The sequence below is a fragment of the Scyliorhinus canicula genome, chromosome 13 (assembly GCF_902713615.1).
Source record: "Scyliorhinus canicula chromosome 13, sScyCan1.1, whole genome shotgun sequence".
Lineage (NCBI taxonomy): Eukaryota > Metazoa > Chordata > Chondrichthyes > Carcharhiniformes > Scyliorhinidae > Scyliorhinus > Scyliorhinus canicula.
Window position 1 is genome coordinate 40,804,705 of NC_052158.1, and position 19,906 is coordinate 40,824,610.

The following is a 19,906-nucleotide window of genomic DNA, read 5'->3' on the forward strand; positions in this document are numbered from 1 at the left end:
CTCCCTGACTCCGATACAGGCTTCTGTGGGTGCGATTCAGGTCAAACTCTCCTTTCAAGTTATCCCCCGGTATAACCCATACCTTCACCGAAGAATTTTACCTACTTACCCCTTAATAGCATTGATGTCCTGGGTCCTGCGTTATTAAGGAAGTGAAGTAAGCTAATAACCACTTTTTCAGGTTAAATTATTAACATACTTTTTTTTATAAGTTGTAAACACTTTCTCTACAGAAAGGTAAACAGATTAGTGATTTTGGATGTTGTCTGGTTGGTTGGGGACCTTCAGACCCAAACTTAACATTTTACCTTTAAATCCTAGCCTTCTTTAAATCTATTGCCGTTTACAATCAGCTGTTTGCTCTGCCTTTCCCATAACCGAGTTCTCTCTCTCTCTCTCTCTCCTCCTCTTCTCTCCTGATGCTGGTTCTCTGTTTTCTGTCCTCCTTCCTCTGAGCTCCGTTCTGACCTCTCCAGCTGCTGCTCCCTCGCGTTCTGCTTTTTTCCCCGATGTCTGCTGCCTTGCACGTGGGGGGAGGAGCAAGGGAAGCCCGCGCTTTTATTTTTGGCGGGAGATCGGGACCTCCGATAGGGAACGGACTACGGGGCTTAAAGGGGCAGTCCATTACAATCTTTCAACAACACAAAGAAATTTATGCAAACTCTGTTTTTTTCTTTTTCCCTTTCTCCTGCTGCAGGTTGTATTAACAATTCTGACAGACTAAAATTGACTGCTTTTTTGCCAGAAGAGCTGGCCACAGTTTCTGCTCTTTTCAGCTGCCACCAACCTCTTGTGGGATCTTTCCCTGCACTCTCCCAGACCAGATATTGGCAGAGTTCTATGTTTCAAATGACACATTCTGTATTTTCCAGAACAGTTTGCATCACCAGCACAGGAGCTATCTGGGACATATGAGGAGGTGAAAAAATCCATTTCAGTGCATATGAACTAGTGCCTGAAGCCTACAGACAAAGGCTTAAAAATTTAAGGAAAGAACCTGGTCAAATATACACCGGGTTTGACAGGATCAAACAGAGTAATTTTGATAGGTGGATCAGCACTTTGAAAATAGACCAAACATATCAAGTTCTTAGGGAAATTATAATTTTGGAAGAGTTTAAAAATTCAATTCCTGATGTAGTGAGAACTCATGTGGAAGAGCTGAGGGTTAGAACTGCGAGATTAACAGCAGAAATGGCAGATGATTATGAATTAGTTCATAAATCAAAGCCTGGTTCCCGACATCAGTTTCGGTCTGTGAGGGATAGAAACTGGGGACATGAGAAATACTCAGGTGGTAAATTTAAAGGAGACCTGATGGGAGATAAGAAGGATACTGTATCTCAGATTAAAAATGAAATCCAGAAGGGTGGAAAAGAGATGAAAAGTTTCAGATGTTTTTATGTAATAAACTAGGCCATGTAAAGTCACAGTGTTGGGGGTTTAAGAAAAATACTGGGAAGGCTGATGTGGTAAAACAGGATACGCCAATGGAGTTTGTTAAAGTGGTAAAGGAAAGCCCAATTGAAGGGAAGGAAGTGCAAAAGATTGTACAGCCTGATCAAGGGGTGATTGATAAGAAGGTGCCAGATCTCTTTAAAGCATTTTCTTGTGTGAGTAAAGTTCACATGTGTACCAGGAGGAGTAGGTAAAGAAGTCAAAAGTTTAAGAGATACATGAGCTAGTCAATCTTTGTTGGTAAGAGAGGAGGGGTTATGTAGTTTGAGAGGAATATTGACGGAAAAAGTGGTAATATGTGGAATTCAGGGTGAGAAGAGTTATAAAAGGTGAGGTTGGAAATTCCAGACAAACTATCTTGTCCAGGAATACAGTTTATCTTGGGTAATGATATAGCTGAATCGCAGGTGGGAGTTGTTGTGTTATGCTGCTTCAGATAACACAGGCTGTCACTAGGTGCAGTCTTAAGTAAAAGATGCTCCAGACTCTGAAATGAGTTCAATGTGTTTATTGAACTATTAACACAGTTATCAAATGAGTTTGATTCTCTGCTAATCTAATTGTAGTAACTCAGTCTAACTGAACCAGCCTGCTCTAAGCCACGTGCTGGGGTGTGATGTTGTAGATCCACCCTGTCTCACTCTCAAGATGTCTGTCTGTGGAAAGAGGCAGAGCATGTGTGCCCTGCCTCTTTAATATGGGTTGTGCAATGCCCCCTTGTGGTAATGCCACCTTTGGGTGTCCTGATTACCCATTGGTTGTGTCCTGTTCTACTGACCCATTAGCTGTATGTCTGTGTGTCATGACATCTATGGTTCTCCCTCTAGTGGTTACTTAGTTGTAGTGTATTTACATTAACCCCTTGTGTATATACAGTGATGCATATCACCACATCCCCCCTTTTTTGTGTTACATATTTTCTGTACTGTGTTAAAAAAAATTGAACGAAACAGGTAGATAAGTGATGACATGTACAAATTATGATGACATTGAAGATTATACAAGACCAAATAATATTTATGAGTCCAAATTTCATTAATTTATATGGTCGAGTGGCTTTCTTGTTTTGTTATTAAAGTGTCGATGTTGATGTTGTCATTTCCTTGTGAACGCCGTCAGTGTTCCTGTGCTTAAAGAACCAAAAAGTCATTATGAGGTGTTCAAATGGTCGATTCACTTCATTGTCTGATTTGGACTCTTTTTTTCTATGCTTGTGATGGCGATGTTGTATGTCATCTTTGTTGTCTGACCTGGACTGCCTTATGTCATCTGCCTTGAAAGCTGGTCTGCTTGTTTGTAGTGGAGAAAATGTGAATTTGTAAAATTTGTTGTCATGCCATGGTAAGTTTGTGCACTTGTCATTGCTTTTTTTGAAAAATATTTTTATTCTCCATTTTCACATTTTCTTCAGAATTTACCCCCCCCCCCCCCCCCACCAACAAACAGTAAACGGTAACGGATACAATGTCAATCCCCCTCCCAACAACAACAATCCCACCCCACAAATAACGGCCCACCTGACAATATAAGCACCAAATAAAACTAAACCTCCCAGAGACATGGATAGAGCAAGAGACATGGATAGAGTAAGAGACATGGATAGAGCAGGGACAGGAATGGTTGTTGCAGGTTCCGGGGTTTAGGTGCTTTAGTAAGGTCAGAGAAGGGGGCAAAAGAGGGGGAGGTGTGGCGCTGCTAGTCAAGGACAGTATTACGGTGGTAGAAAGGATGCAAGATGGGGACTCTTCTTCCGAGGTAGTATGGGCTGAGGTTAGAAACAGGAAAGGAGAGGTCACCCTGTTGGGAGTTTTCTATAGGCCACCTAATAGTTCTAGAGATGTAGAGGAAAGGATGGCGAAGATGATTCTGGAAAAGAGCGAAAGTAACAGGGTAGTTGTTATGGGAGACTTTAACTTTCCTAATATTGACTGGAAAAGATATAGTTCGAGTACATTGGATGGGTCGTTCTTTGTACAATGTGTGCAGGAGGGTTTTCTGACACAATATGTTGACAGGCCAACAAGAGGTGAGGCCACTTTGGATTTGGTTTTGGGTAATGAACCAGGCCAGGTGTTAGATCTGGAGGTAGGTGAACACTTTGGAGACAGTGACCACAATTCGGTGACCTTTACGTTAGTGATGGAAAGGGATAAGTATACCCCGCAGAGCAAGAGTTATAGCTGGGGGAAGGGCAATTATGATGCCATTAGACATGACTTAGGATGTGTTGGTTGGAGAAGTAGGCTGCAAGGGTTGGGCACACTGGATATGTGGAGCTTGTTCAAGGAACAGCTATTGCATGTTCTTGATAAGTACGTACCAGTCAGGCAGGGAGGAAGGGGTCGAGCGAGGGAACCGTGGTTTACCAAAGAAGTGGAATCTCTTGTTAAGAGGAAGAAGGAGGCCTATGTGAAGATGAGGCGTGAAGTTTCAGTTGGGGCGCTTGATAGTTACAAGGAAGCGAGGAAGGATCTAAAGAGAGAGCTGAGACGAGCAAGGAGGGGACATGAGAAGTCTTTGGCAGGTAGGATCAAGGAAAACCCAAAAGCTTTCTATAGGTATGTCAGGAATAAAAGAATGACTAGGGTAAGAGTAGGGCCAGTCAAGGACAGTGGTGGGAAGTTGTGTGTGGAGGCTGAGGAGATAAGCGAGATACTAAATGAATACTTTTCGTCAGTATTCACTCAAGAAAAAGATAATATTGTGGAGGAGAATGCTGAGACCCAGGCTATTAGAATAGATGGCATTGAGGTGCGTAGGGAAGAAGTGTTGGCAATTCTGGACAAGGTGAAAATAGATAAGTCCCCGGGGCCGGATGGGATTTATCCTAGGATTCTCTGGGAAGCCAGGGAAGAGATTGCTGAGCCTTTGGCTTTGATTTTTAGGTCATCATTGGCTACAGGAATAGTGCCAGAGGACTGGAGGATAGCAAATGTGGTCCCTTTGTTCAAGAAGGGGAGTAGAGATAACCCCGGTAACTATAGGCCGGTGAGCCTAACGTCTGTGGTGGGTAAAGTCTTGGAGAGGATTATAAAAGATACGATTTATAATCATCTAGATAGGAATAATATGATTAGGGATAGTCAGCATGGTTTTGTGAAGGGTAGGTCATGCCTCACAAACCTTATCGAGTTCTTTGAGAAGGTGACTGAACAGGTAGACGAGGGTAGAGCAGTTGATGTGGTGTATATGGATTTCAGTAAAGCGTTTGATAAGGTTCCCCACGGTCGGCTATTGCAGAAAATACGGAGGCTGGGGATTGAGGGTGATTTAGAGATGTGGATCAGAAATTGGCTAGTTGAAAGAAGACAGAGAGTGGTAGTTGATGGGAAATGTTCAGAATGGAGTTCAGTTACGAGTGGCGTACCACAAGGATCTGTTCTGGGGCCGTTGCTGTTTGTCATTTTTATAAATGACCTAGAGGAGGGCGCAGAAGGATGGGTGAGTAAATTTGCAGACGACACAAAAGTCGGTGGAGTTGTAGACAGTGCGGAAGGATGTTGCAGGTTACAGAGGGACATAGATAAGCTGCAGAGCTGGGCTGAGAGGTGGCAAATGGAGTTTAATGTGGAGAAGTGTGAGGTTATTCACTTTGGAAAGAATAACAGGAATGCGGAATATTTGGCTAATGGTAAAATTCTTGGTAGTGTGGATGAGCAGAGGGATCTCGGTGTCCATGTACATAGATCCCTGAAAGTTGCCACCCAAGTTGATAGGGTTGTGAAGAAGGCCTATGGTGTGTTGGCCTTTATTGGTAGAGGGATTGAGTTCCGGAGCCATGAGGTCATGATGCAGCTGTACCAAACTCTGGTACGGCCGCATTTGGAGTATTGCGTACAGTTCTGGTCACCTCATTATAGGAAGGACGTGGAAGCTTTGGAACGGGTGCAGAGGAGATTTACCAGGATGTTGCCTGGTATGGAGGGAAAATCTTATGAGGAAAGGCTGATGGACTTGAGGTTGTTTTCGTTAGAGAGAAGAAGGTTAAGAGGTGACTTAATAGAGGCATACAAAATGATCAGAGGGTTAGATAGGGTGGACAGCGAGAGCCTTCTCCCGCGGATGGAGGTGGCTAGCACGAGGGGACATAGCCTTAAATTGAGAGGTAATAGATATAGGACAGAGGTCAGAGGTGGGTTTTTTACGCAAAGAGTGGTGAGGCCGTGGAATGCCCTACCTGCAACAGTAGTGAACTCGCCAACATTGAGGGCATTTAAAAATTTATTGGATAAGCATATGGATGATAAGGGGATAGTGTAGGTTAGATGGCCTTTAGTTTTTTTTCCATGTCGGTGCAACATCGAGGGCCGAAGGGCCTGTACTGCGCTGTATCGTTCTATGTTCTATGTTCTCCCAAGGAGGAAAAAATAAAAATAAATCAGGAATCACCCCTGGTCACCGTTGACACATATAGTCCACCGCCTCCCCCCCCCCTCCCCCCCCGCCCCCCCCCCTAATATTCAATGCCATCCAATCCCCAAAAGAGTACCATGAATGGCACCCATGAATTGTAGACACCCCCCCACCCCCCCTCCCACACTCCGCCCCTCCACTTACTCCTAAACTCCTCCCCCTAACCTCGATTCCTTCCCCCAAATATTCACCCCGGCTAGATTCACCAAAACCTGTTCTACCAGACTCCGATAGGCGCAGCCCCTCCCCCCACCTCACTCCAGTTCATTGGCCGGCTTAAACCGGCCAGCATGGAGGCCCCCGCCCGGGTCTCCTTCCCCTTGCCCGGTCCCACAACCCCAGCATACACACCCAAGCCCCAAAGAACCATCATTGCAAATGGAAATCCCAACTCTTCCCTTGTCCAAATATACAGCGTCGACTCATTTAGTACATACACCAATACGCAGTGCAAAAATAACGTTACATGAGGCTATATCGGTACACGACCCACTCTCAGTCCCATTTTTAAATTCTGCCAAAGTCCTTCTGCCTTCGCAAACTCCTCCGCTGCTTCCGCCGTCCCAAAATCAAAGTCCTCGGATTTGTAGGTCACCCTCAACTTACTATGCTGCACTGCACCTTGCTGATGTACAGTGCCTTCTTCACCCGGCTGAAGGCTGCCCGCCTCCTCACCAGCTCCACCATAAAGTCCTAGTATATGCGTATACCAGCTCCAGCCCACTGCACCACACGCTTCTGCTTTGCCCAGCACAGGACCTTCTCCTTCACGCTGTACCTACGGAAACACACAGTTACTACACTTGGCGGCTCACTCACCTTTGGTATAGGCCTTCATGACCAATGAGCCCGATCCAGTTCATAACAAGAGGGATTGTCCCCCTCCTCCAATAGCTCCGCCAAAATTGTGGCAAAATACTCTGTCGGCCTCGGGCCTCCCACCCCTTCGGGCAGACCCATAATCCTCAGATTCTGCCGCCTGGATCTGTTTTCCAGGTCTTCCATTTTGGCTCGCAGACCCTTGTTGGTCTGTCACCTTCCGCAACTCCTTCCCCATCAGGGTGAGTTGATTACTGTGCTGCGATAATACCTCTTCCACTTCCTTCAGTGTCTCACCTTGCTCCCACACCTCCGCCGCTGCGCCTGATACTGCCGCCCTCACCGGGGCAATCGCCTCCTCCACCAGCATATTCAATCCCGCCCCTATCTCCTTCTTCATCGCTTCCATGTGCTTTGTGAACTGCTTTTCAAGTTCCACAGCCATCACTTTGACCATTTCTTCTGCTGTGAGCGATGTGGCCTCCCCTGGTGCTCCAGCCTCCGCTTTCCTTACAGTTCCTGTGCTGACGTTTCCACTCACTGGCGGACTTTTCACAACCGTTTTTTCCCCAACTTGGACATTTCTCCTTCTGTGCCTTCTTACAGCTTTTTCAGCCTCTGTTTCCCCTGTGACAGGGTGTTAAAACCCCAAAATTTCTATTCCCGAGTCGGAGCCCTCCAGTGTGACGCTGCTTCCTGCTCGTCGTCACCGGAAGTCCCCACTCCTGCCATTGTTAGGAGCTGTGCTGTCACATTGTCCTTCATGTGCAGAGTTGTACCATGTCGTACAAGTTGTTGTTCTATTGTTGTTCTTGTAGACTTTTTTGCTGGTGTTGCCTTTGTTAGGCACCTTGTTGTTGTTTTTGTTGTAGTGCTTGTAGTTTTTGTTGTTGTGCTTGTGGCGCTCAATGACTGTTCCGAGTGGATGACTCGAGTCATTCACAAAGTTACTTGTGTCAGTGTCCTTTGTGGTATCTGCTGTTTCATTGAGCGTTTCTTCTTTGATTCCTCAGTGCTCCCTGTCTGGAGTCATTTCCGGTTCATTGGAATCAACTTCGGTTTGTTGATACTCCCCGTCTGGGGTCCTTTCTAGTTCACCTGAATCATCTTTGGTTTCTTGATACTCCTCTGTTGTAATCATTTCAGGTTCACTTGGATCATCTTTGGTTTCTTGAAGCTCCCCGTCTGGAGTCAAAATCTGCAAGATCTCACGTTCTTGTGGATAGGCTCGAGTGGTTGAGGTTTGAATTGACGTGGTCTCACCAGACTCACAAGTAGGTTCACTGTGATTGTCGAGTGCCTCTGTATATACGAACTGAGATCTGTCAGTCTCGCTGTGATGTTGCACATCTTGTATGAGAATTGTGATGCCTTTGTCACTTGTCTCACATACAGTGGGTAGACCTTCAGTATCTTCTTGTTGGTTAAATGAGCTGGGTAGACTGTCATAGTCGTGTTCTGGTGGCTCAGATAATCTGGGTGGACTGTCATAGTCTTTTTGTTGTTCACGTGAGCTTGGTAGACTGTCATTGTCTGCTGCTGGTTGCTCAGATACGGCTGATAGACCTTCATGGTCTTGTTCATGCATGGACTGTGCTCTGGAATCTTGCGTTGCTTCCATTGTGGAGCCTGTCAACGAGCTCGCTGTGGAGGCTTGTATCGCTCTCTCTGGAGTCTGGCATAGTTACCTGTGTGGAGTCGTGCAGTGGTCTCGCTGTGGAGTCTTGAATCGCTCCCTGTGTGGAGACGTGCAGTGGTCTCGCTGTGGAATCTGTCATCACTTTCTGTGTGGAGTCATGGACTCTTCGTAGTGCGTGAACCACTTTTCGTGTGGCATCAGGCCGCTCTCTGTGGGCTTCGTCTTCTTTGTAGGTATTTGACAGGTTGCTGTCAGCCAATGTATCGACAATCTGCCATGGCATCATAGAATTCGGTTCATCTACCATGAGTGGAGTCATTTTGAGCTTTTCAACCGTGGCGCTGATGCCTGTATGATCATCATATCCGAATGACTCAGCCATGTCTGAGTAGTATTCTTTGATTAACCAATTACCTTCTTTTCTGTCGGGCCTGTCATTGCGCTCTCTGTGTCCAAGGAAGAACTTATCGTCTGAGTAGTAGTCTTCAAGGACCAAATCATCTTTTTGGGCGGTGCTAACTGCTTGTTACAGGGTTCTGCGGAGGTTGTTTTCAACTACTGGTAAAGGTTCAGGCATTGTTCTGTCTTCCGAGGTGAAAGATTGGTGTTTTGTGGCTTTAAAACTCTTCTTTTTCATTTTCAGAATGTCCCCTTTAAGTGGGCATGGTCCGGGGCCGCTGGCGTCATGACGCATGTGACATCATGCGTAGGACTCAATTGCACATCTGCGCGCCGAGGTTCCTTTACTGTGCACCCTTTTCGCAACTGTGCATGCGCGGCTTCTCACGCATGCGCAAAACACTGTTTTGCCGGTTCGCGTTTTCTAGGGAAATGCGCATGTGCGGACTGGGCTGGCTGGATACGTGCAAGATGGCTGCAAATCAAAATTTCCGTTTGCTTCTGTTGTAACCCTACCTCTGCCTCGTGGTGTGTATTGCCGCCAGTTTTACCAATTTCTTTTGTGTTTTCATATTTGTCCAGGCCTATCTGGCATCGTGTTCTGTCTGCCCTTTGGAACATTTAAAGGAGTGGAAGATTTCTGTTGTATGTTCACCCATAATGGTGTGTAGAAGAGCAATCTTCTCAGCATCGGCCATGCCATTTCGGTTGGATGCTTCTATATAAAGCTGAAATCTTGCTTGAATGCACGCCAGTTGGCACTGAGAACACCGTGGTACCTGAATTGCTGAGGAACCGGAATCTCGATCATCGTGCCTGGGTTCTGTTGGTGGTTGTCACGGATCTTGCTGAGTTGAACTAAATAGATTGAACAGGTACTCTTGGTATCATGTTGTGTTATGCTGCTTCGGATAACACAGGCTGTCACTAGGTGCAGTCTTAAGTTAAAGATGCTCCAGACTCTGAAATGAGTTCAATGTGTTTATTGAACTATTAACACAGTTCTCAAATGAGTTCGATTCTCTGCTAATCTAATTGTAGTAACTCAGTCTAACTGAACCAGCCTGCTCTAAGCCACGTGCTGGGGTGTGATGTTGTAGATCCACCCTGTCTCACTCTCAAGATGTCTGTCTGTGGAAAGCGACAGAGCATGTGTGCCCTGTCCTTTTATATGGGTTGTGTAATGCCCCCTTGTGGTAATGATACCTCTGGGTGTCCTGATTACCCATTGGTTATAAGAACAAAGAACAAAGAACAAAGAAAATTACAGCACAGGAACAGGCCCTTCGGCCCTCCCAGCCTGCGCCGATCCAGATCCTTTATCTAAACCTGTCTCCTATTTTCCAGGGTCTACTTCCCTCTGTTCCCGCCCATTCATATACCTGTCTAGATGCCTCTTAAATAATGCTATCATGCCCGCCTCTACCACCTCCGCTGGTAAAGCGTTCCAGGCACCCACCACCCTCTGCGTAAAAAAATTTCCACGCACATCTCCCTTAAACTTTCCCCCTCTCGCCTTGAAATTGTGACCCCTTGTAACTGACACCCCCACTCTTGGGAAAAGCTTGTTGCTATCCACCCTGTCCATACCTCTCATAATTTTGTAGACCTCAATCAGGTCCCCCCTCAACCTCCGTCTTTCCAACGAAAACAATCCTAATCTACTCAACCTTTCTTCATAGCTAGCACCCTCCATATCAGGCAACATCCTGGTGAATCTCCTCTGCACCCTCTCCAAAGCATCCACATCCTTCTGGTAATGTGGCGACCAGAACTGCACGCAGTATTCCAAATGTGGCCGAACCAAAGTCCTATACAACTGTAACATGACCTGCCAACTCTTGTACTCAATACCCCGTCCAATGAAGGAAAGCATGCTGTATGTCTTCTTGACTACTCTATCAACCTGCGTTGCCACCTTCAGGGTACAATGGACCTGAATTCCCAGATCTCTCTGGACATCAATTTTCCCCAAGACCCTTCCATTGACCATATAGTCCGCTCTTGAATTTGACCTTCCAAAATGCATCACCTCACATTTGCCTGGATTGAACTCCATCTGCCATTTCTCTGCCCAACTCTCCAATCTATCTATATTTTGTTGTATTCTCTGACAGTCCTCCTCGCTATCTGCAACTCCACCAATCTTAGTATCATCTGCAAACTTGCTAATCAGACCACCTATACCTTCCTCCAGGTCATTTATGTAGATCACAAACAGCAGTGGTCCGAGCACGGATCCCTGTGCAACACCACTAGTCACCCTTCTCTATTTTGAGACACTCCCTTCCACCACTACTCTCTGTCTCCTGTTGCCCAACCAGTTCTTTATCCATCTAGCTAGTACACCCTGAATCCCATACAACTTCACTTTTTCCGTCAACCCGCCATGGGAAACTTTATCAAACGCCTTACCAAAGTCCATGTATATGACATCTACAGCCCTTCCCTCATCAATTAACTTTGTCACTTTCTCAAAGAATTCTATTAGGTTTGTAAGACATAATCTTCCCTGCACAAAACCATGCTGCCTATCACTGATAAGTCTATTTTCTTCCAGATGTGAATAGATCCTATCCCTCAGTATCTTCTCCAACAGTTTGCCTGCCACTGACGTCAAGCTCACAGGTCTATAATTCCCTGGATTATCCCTGCTACCCTTCAGAGGAATCCCGGATGTAGGTGTGGAGGGAATGGACCAGAGGAGTGAGGGGGATTCATCCGGGATTCCTCTGATGCCCTGCGTCATATTGACAGCTTCCAGTTCGTGGGCCCTAACCGCATTCTATTCACCATGGATGTGCAATCCCTCTACACCTCCATCCCACACCAGGATGACCTGAGAGCTCTTCGTTTCTTTCTCGAAAAGAGACCCGACAATTTCCATCCACCAACACTCTTCTCCGCCTGGCTGAACTCGTTCTATCTCTCAACAACTTCTCCTTTAACTCATCTCACTTTCTCCAAATCAAAGGTGTAGCAATGAGTGGGTCGTAGCTACGCTTGCCTTTTTATGGGGTATGTGGAACATTCCTTGTTCCAGGCCTATCCGGGCCCCCTGCCACAACTCCTTTACCGATACATTGATGACTATTTTGGTGCCGCTTCATGCTCTCGCCCGGACCTGGAAAAATTCATCAACTTCGCTTCCAGTTTCCACCCCTCCATCACTTTCACCTGGACAATCTCAGACACTTCCCTTCCCTTCCTTGATCTTTCTGTCTCCATTTCCGGCAATAGACTATCCACTAATATCCACTATAAGCCCACTGACTCCCACAGCTATCTGGACTACAGCTCTTCGCTCCCTACACCCTGTAAAGACTCCATCCCTTTCTCTCAACTCCTTCGCCTCCGTCGCATTTGTTCCGACGATGCCACTTTCCAAAATGGTGCTTCGAAAATGTGTTCCTTCTTCCTCGACCGTGATTTCCCACCTACAGTTGTGGGCAGGGCCCTCAACAGCGTGCGGCCATCTTCCGCACCGCTACCCTCGCCCCCCCCACTCCCTCCCAGAACAAGGATAGAGTCCCCCTCGTTCTCACATTTCATCCCACCAGCCTCCGTATCCAAAGCATAATCCTCTGCCATTTTCGCCAACTCCAGCGTGATGCCACCACCAAACACATCTTCCCTTCACTCCCTCTGTCAGCATTCCACAGAGACCGTTCCCTCCGAGACAATCTAGTTCACTCCTCCACCATACCCAGTACCTCTCCCATCACCCATGGCACCTTCCCATGCAATCGCAGAAGGTGTAACACCTGCCCCTTTACCTCTTCCATGCTTAAAATTCCAGGCCCAAAACACTCATTCCAGGTTAAGCAGCATTTCATTTGCATCTCGTTCAATCTGGTCTATTGCATTCGCTGCTCCCAATGTGGTCTCCTCTATATCGGAGATACCCAACGCAGACTGGGTGATCGCTTTGCTGAGCATCTTCGGTCTGGGCGCATTCAGGGTCCTGACCTTCCTGTTGCTTGCCATTTTAATGAAAGACCCTGCTCCCATGCCCACATGTCTATCCTTGGCCTGCTGCAATGTTCCAGTGAAGCTCAACGCAAACTGGAGGAACAACATCTCATCTTCCAGTTAGGCACACTACAGCCTTCCGGCCTGAACAACGAATTCAACAACTTCAGATGATCAGCCCCACCTCGACCCATTTGTTTTCATTTCATTTTAACTGTCTTTTACCATTTCTTTCTTTCCTGCACCTTTCCAGCACCTTTCTCCTTGTTGCTTCCCCCCTTCCCCTCCCCCCACACCTACAGTTCATCCTCTGATGTTAGTTTCTCTACTTTTTGACCTTGCACATCTTTTGTCCTCTCTGGGGACTGCCATTAGCACTCTTTTCCCTTGGTTTCTGTGGTCATTAGCACCCGCTTTCCCAGGGTTTCTGTGGCTATGACTCATCTTTCATTCTCACTCCACAGTATAAATATTTCCCACTTTCTCTGTCTGTTAGCTTTGACAAAGAGTCATCGGACTCGAAACGTTAGCTCTTTCCTATCCCTACAGATACTGCCAGACTTGCTGAGATTTTCCAGCATTGTCCCTTTCAATCAAGAGACAGTCTTTTGATGGCAGAGAGAACAGCAGTGCACATGCTTGGTCTGGCTTCAGCTCCAACACTAAAAACGAAACAAAAAAACACCCTGCAGCCTGCTCAAAAATGAAAGTAAAAAGCTGACAGACAGCCCAGCTCCACCCACTCTCGCACATCACTGCAGTAGTAAACGCCCATTTCTTAAAGGTACTCGCTACAGATATTTATATACGCACCCATTTATAAACGCCCATTTCTTAAAGGTAGTCTCACATGACACCTCCCCCAAGAAAAAAAACATCAACTTCAAGATGGTTTCATTTTTCACCTTTTCACTGTCCTTTAAGAAATGCACACAGTAAATATACTTTCTCTTTCAAAAAACATACGCAAACAGGTAAAATAATATAGTCCATTTTTGCTCCATCCATCTTCCTCCAACTAAAATCCTTCTCAATTGACAGTCTCTTTGAACAAGAAGGTCTCTGCACGATCCATCCATTCCTCTACGCCTCGGCATGTCTCTTTAAAGTCAGATACTTTAGTTCAATCTGATCAGAGTCCCTTGCAATTCTCCAATGTAGGAGCATTGGTTATCACAGCTTTCTGGCAGTCAAATGCCTGTTGAAACTCCGCTGCCCATTGAAATTTTTGACGTTTCTTCAGCAAGTCTATCAGTGGAGCAATCACGTTGCAAAACCTTTGCACGAATGTTCGATCAAATCCACTCATTCCAAGAAATCGCATTATTTACCTTCGTCTTGAGGGTATTGGAAACTCCTCAATAACTGTTGGTTTCACATCCCGTGTGACCATTCGACCCTGTCCGATTGTATGGCAAGGAAAGTGACTTGGGCTTTTCCAAATTCACTTTTGGCTCGATTTATCACCAAACCCGCCTCCTGAAGTCGATCGAATAACTCCACCAGATGTTTTTAATGTTCTTTCCATGTCTGGCTGAAAATTACCAGATAGTTGATGTGTAAAACACAATTGGGTAATCCTGTAATGACTTTGTTAGTTAACCATTGAAATGTGGCTGGGGCATTTTTCATGCCAAATGGCATAACTTTGAATTGGTATATACCATCTGGAGTCACAAAAGCTGAAATCTCCTTCGTCCATTCAGATAAAGGTTTCTGCCAGTAACCTTTAAGTAAATCCAATTTGAAAATAAAAGCTGACTGTCCCACTTTCTCAATGCAATCCTCCAAACGTGGAATAGGATAAGAATCCGTTCTTGTAACTGCATTAACCTTTCTATAGTCCACACACAACCGTTGGGTACCGTCTGGTTTAGGAGGTGTTGCAAGTTGCACATGAGGTACCAGTGGGAGGTCATTTGGGAATAAGAAAAACTCAAGCTAAAATCCAGAAATATTTTTATTGGCCAGGACGACATAAAGATGTAGTTAAATTTTGTCAATCATGTCACACATGTCAAGTGATAGGGAAACTTCAAGCCATGATAAATCCAGCATTTGAGGAACCTTTTACAAGGGACCTAATTGATTGTGTAGGACCACTTCCTAAAACAATTGTGTGGTATACATCAATGATCTGGTCATTTTCAGCCAGACATGGAAAGAACATTTTTTAAATTTGATGGTTATTCAAGAGACTTCAGGAGGCGGGTCTGGTGATAAACATAGCCAAAAGTGAATTTGGAAAAGCCCAAGTCACTTTCCTTGGCCATACAATTGGACGGGGTCGAATGGTCCCACGGGATATGAAAACGAAAGTTATTGGTGAGTTTCCGATACCCTCGACACGATGGGAAATAATGTGATTTCTTGATATGAGTGGATTTGATCGAACATTTGTGAAAGGTTTTTGGAGTGTGATTGCTCCACTGATGAACATGCTGAAGACTCGTCGAAAATTTCAGTAGACAGCGGATTCCAACAGGCATTTGACAGCCTGAAAGCTGTGATAACCAAAGCTTCTGTGTTGGAGAATTACAAGATCAGATTGAACTAAAGTATCTGACTTGAAAGAGAAATGCCAAGGCATAGAGAAATGCATGGATCGTGCAGAGACCTTCTCGTTCAAAGAAACTGTCAATCAAGGAGGATGTCAGTTGGAAGAACAAAAATGGACTATATTATTGTACCTGTTTCCGTGTGTTATTTTTTTTAAAACAAAAACGTATATTTACTGTGTGCATTTCTTGAAGGATAGTGAAAAGGTGAAAAATGAAACCATCTTGAAGTTGATGGTTTATTTTTTTTCTTGGGGGGAGTTGTCATGTGAGAGTATCATTAAGAAATGGGTGTTTATAAATGGGTGTGTATATAAATATCTGTAGTGAGAGTACCTTTAAGAAATTAGTGTTTACTACTGCAGTGATTTCAGCGAGTGGGTGGAGCTAGGCTGTCTGCCAGCTTTTTACTTTTGTTTATGAGCAGGCTGCAGGGCGTGTTTTAGTTTCGGTTTCAGAGCTGGATAGCTGCAGTCACAGCCAGAAGGTTTATTAAAGTCCATCTCTGTAATCTAAAGACTGTAAATCGATTCGATTTGATTTAAATCTAATAACAGTAGAGACTTCAACCTGATGTGCTTCTGGTAAAAGGTGTTTTAAGGGGCAGCACGGTAGCATTGTGGATAGCACAATTGCTTCACAGCTCCAGGGTCCCAGGTTCGATTCCGGCTTGGGTCGCTGTCTGTACGGAGTCTGCACATCCTCCCCGTGTGTGCGTGGGTTTCCTCCGGGTCCTCCGGTTTCCTCCCACATGCCAAAGATGTGCAGGTTAGGTGGATTGGCCATGATAAATTGCCCTTAGTGTCCAAAATTGCCCTTAATGTTGGGTGGGGTTACTGGGTTATGGGGATAGGGTGGAGGTGTTGACCTTGGGTAGGGTGCTCTTTCCAAGAGCTGGTGCAGACTCGATGGGCCGAATTGCCTCCTTCTGCACTGTAAATTCTATGAAGTCTTATGGATGTTAAGAGGAAAGCTTAAAGGATTACTTCGTGTTGTACTCTTTGGGGGTTGTATTTGAATTAATGGTTGCTAAGATGTTGACTGTATGTTTTATAAAGGTCAACTTGAGTTCAGAGAATAAACATTGTTTTGCTTTAAAAAATACTTTTCCATTTCTGCTGTGCCACACCTGCAGAGTGAGCTGTGTGCTCCCCATACCACAGTCTATTAAAGGTTGTGGGTCAGGTGAACTCCATGATACACTTTGGGGTTCTCTGAATGCTGGCCCATAACACTATGTCAACCATCCTAAATAAGCAACACAAAACACCACAGATATGTGGATTTGGGGTGCAGTTTAGCATGTAGTCATCTCTGGCACATAGGCAGGTCTGTTGGCGGAGTAATCATGTAGTCAGCAGTGTGGTAGTGTGGTCGATATGTTATCAGGTTAGTTTGGGAGCTTGGTCAGCTTCAGTGGGTGTAAATGTGTGGTTTGTGGCAAACTGGACCGATTGTCGGGTCGGAGGTAGGTGGGAGACTGGTTATGCATTGTAATGCTTTGTTGAGATACCCAGCTATTGGACCAGATATGAATCTGCCCAGTATTTCGCAGGTAATCACGTGTCACAGAGTTTTACAGCACAGGAAGAGGGGCCCTTCGATACATCATGTCTGTGCTGGCCATAACACAATTGCTTCACAGCTCCAGGGTCCTAGGTTCGATTCCCGGCTTGGGTCACTGTCTGTGCGGAGTCTGCATGTTCTCCCCGTGTGTGCGTGGGTTTCCTCCGGGTGCTCCGGTTTCCTCCCACAGTCCAAAGATGTGCAAGTTAGGTAGATTGGACATGCTAAATTGCCCTTAGTGTCCAAAAATTGCCGTCAGTGTTGGGTGGGGTTACTGAGTTATGGGGATAGGGTGGGGATGTGGGCTTGGATAGGGTGCTCTTTCAAAAAGAGCCGGTGCAGACTCGATGGGCCGAATAGCCTCCTTCTGCATTGTAAAATTCTATAATATTGCTGAGTCCCATTTTCGAGGACCAAGACTCCACCCTGAGCTCAGAGTCAGAGACATTCAGACAGCAGTTGAATAAACTCATCGAAAATTGAAAATTCCCTGGAAATACAAGCATGACTTCTTCAGGGTCCTGACGCTCATTTCCGTAACTGCATCACATCTCCGACAAACTGGAGACGGGAAAATTTCAGTCATAAATCTTTCCAGTCAGTGACGATTACCCAACATCCCCACTGACCCAAAGACCTGGGACAATATGTTCTCTCTCCCCTGTCCCAGTAAAATCCCAGAGAATTTCCCGAGCTGCAGAATTGACAGTGACAGAGTGAATATAGAAAGCTGAATTATGTACTTACGGTGAGAGACCCATGAAAAACATAGGAAGATGAGGTAATGATCAGGAAAATATTATGGAAATCCACTGTCCCTATTCCAATCAGTGACTAGGAATAAAACACTGAGGAAAATAAAAAACAGGGTTTATAGACTGTGAAAAACAAAATAAACAACGCGTCCAAGGAGATTCCATTTTAGTTTCACTGCAAATCTGATTATTTCCTGGACTCAACCTGCAGCACCAGTTTATGAATGATTGACATGTCTCATGAAAATATCCAATTGAAAGGCCAAACAGTCATTTGTCACCAGTTACTGAGAAGATTAAACTCAGGCAAGGCGATATTCAGGCTGTGAAGGCACACCTAGGGGATTTTCCACCAACACAACACTGGGATGGTCCTGTCCTGCCGGAAGTCCATAGAATTTTAGTTGGCATCTCCTGCGGTATTCCCTCAGACAGCGGGGCCAGAAAATCCCTGTGTAAGTGCAACATTTTAAGACTGGTTTAAAACGATCCGGACTGGGATTATATAGGAATCCTTTTCCTTAAACATTAACAGGATTTGAGTGTCGCTGACTAAGACAGCATTTATTGCCCATGGATGAATGGATGAGTGACTGAATCCATGAGTGAGTGATAGGTTGAGTGGGTGAATGTGTGAATGAGTCAATTGGTGAGTGGGTGAATGGTTACATGGTTGAGTAGGTGTGTGAGTGAAAGGTTTAATTGGTGAGTGGGTGACTGGGTGAGTGAGTGAGAGTGTGAGAGGCTGAATGGGTGAGAGGGTACGTCAGTGTGTGGATGAACGGGTGAGTGGATGAGAGGGTGTGTGATGGATAGGTGAGTGAATGAGAGTGCAAGAAGATGAAAGGGTGATAGGATGAATGGGTGAGAGAATGCATGGGTGAGAGGGTGAATAGATGCATAGGCAAGTGGGTGAGTGGTTGAGTAAATGTGTAAATAGTGATGTGGTTAGCTGAACAGTAAAGGTAGGTAGGTCTGATCGGTACGAGGGTGGTGGGAATTGATGCCGGCCATTATATTGCTGAGTCCCACGTATCAAGGCCAAGTCTCCACCCTGAGCTCAGTGTCAGCGACATTCAAACAGCAATCGAATAAACTCATCGAAAATTAGAACTTACCTGGAAATACGAACATGTATATTTGTGTGTCTGGACTTCAGCATTGTCCTGATGCTCATTTCCCTGACTGCATCCCATCTCCGACAATCTAGAGACCGGAAAATTTCAGTTCAAAATCTTTCCAGTCAGTGACGATTACCAACACCCCCATTGACCCAGAGACCTGGGACAATATGTTCTCTCTCCCCTGTCAGTGTAATATTGTAACATACATTCCCATAAACACTGACAATCCCACTCCCAGTAAAATCCCAGAGAATTTCCCGAGCTGCAGAATTGACAGTGACAGAGTGAATATAGAAAGCTGAATTATGTACTTACGGTGAGAGACCCATGAAAAACATAGGGAGATGAGGAAACGATCAGGAAAATATTATGGGAATCCACTGTCCCTATTCCAATCAGTGACTAGGAATAAAACACTGAGGAAAACAAAAAACACCGTTTATAGACTGAGAAAAACAAAATAAACAGCGCGTCCAAGGCGATTCCATTTTAGTTTCACTGCAAATCTGATTATTTCCTGAACTCAACCTGCAGAACCAGTTTATGAATGATTGACATGTCTCATGAAAATATCCAATTGAAAGGCCAAACAGTCATTTGTCACCAGTTACTGAGAAGATTAAACTCAGGCAAGGTGAGATTCAGGCTGTGAAGCCACACCTCGGGGATTTTCCACCAACACAACACTGGGATGGTCCTGTCCTGCCTGAAGTCCATAGAATTTTAGTTGGCATCTCCTGCGGTTTTCTCCTCATACAGAGGGTCCCTAACCCTCATACAGAGGGGCCAGAAAATCCCTGTCTAAGGGAGGAATTTCAAGACTGGCTTTAGACTCCAGACATTGGGATTATTGGGAAACAGGACAGCCCCTATTCCATCTGGTGATGCATCGTAAAATAAGAGGATTGTTTTACACGGGTCAAACTCGATGGCTGTAAGGACTGCTTGACATGATGGAAAGCCTGTTCCTGTGTACCCTTCCAATGCCAGCACTGGTGCTTCTTTAATAGCAAGTGTAGTGTGGCAGTAACATCATTGCTAGGTTGGGGACAAGCTGATCATAATAGTTAACCATCCACAGGAAGTACTTTAATTCTATCACGTTTTTCGGCACCGGCACTTCTCTTTGGATTCTCAGCTCCTCGAGTGGATGCAGGCCTTTTGAGTCCACTTCAAACTCTGAGTAAGTGACCCTACTAGCTT

The 19,906-nt window shown here is 45.3% G+C and overlaps 1 long non-coding RNA gene across 1 annotated transcript; it reads right to left on the bottom strand.

Annotated features, from left to right (window-relative positions):
• Positions 1–1,972: 1,972 nt before the first annotated feature.
• On the bottom strand, positions 1,973–19,221 carry LOC119976382. Its single transcript, XR_005462918.1, has 4 exons — positions 19,019–19,221; positions 18,698–18,785; positions 17,572–17,672; positions 1,973–2,744 (listed from the first exon to the last, which is right to left on the bottom strand). It is a non-coding gene; the product is annotated as an uncharacterized LOC119976382 (long non-coding RNA).
• Positions 19,222–19,906: the final 685 nt, after the last annotated feature.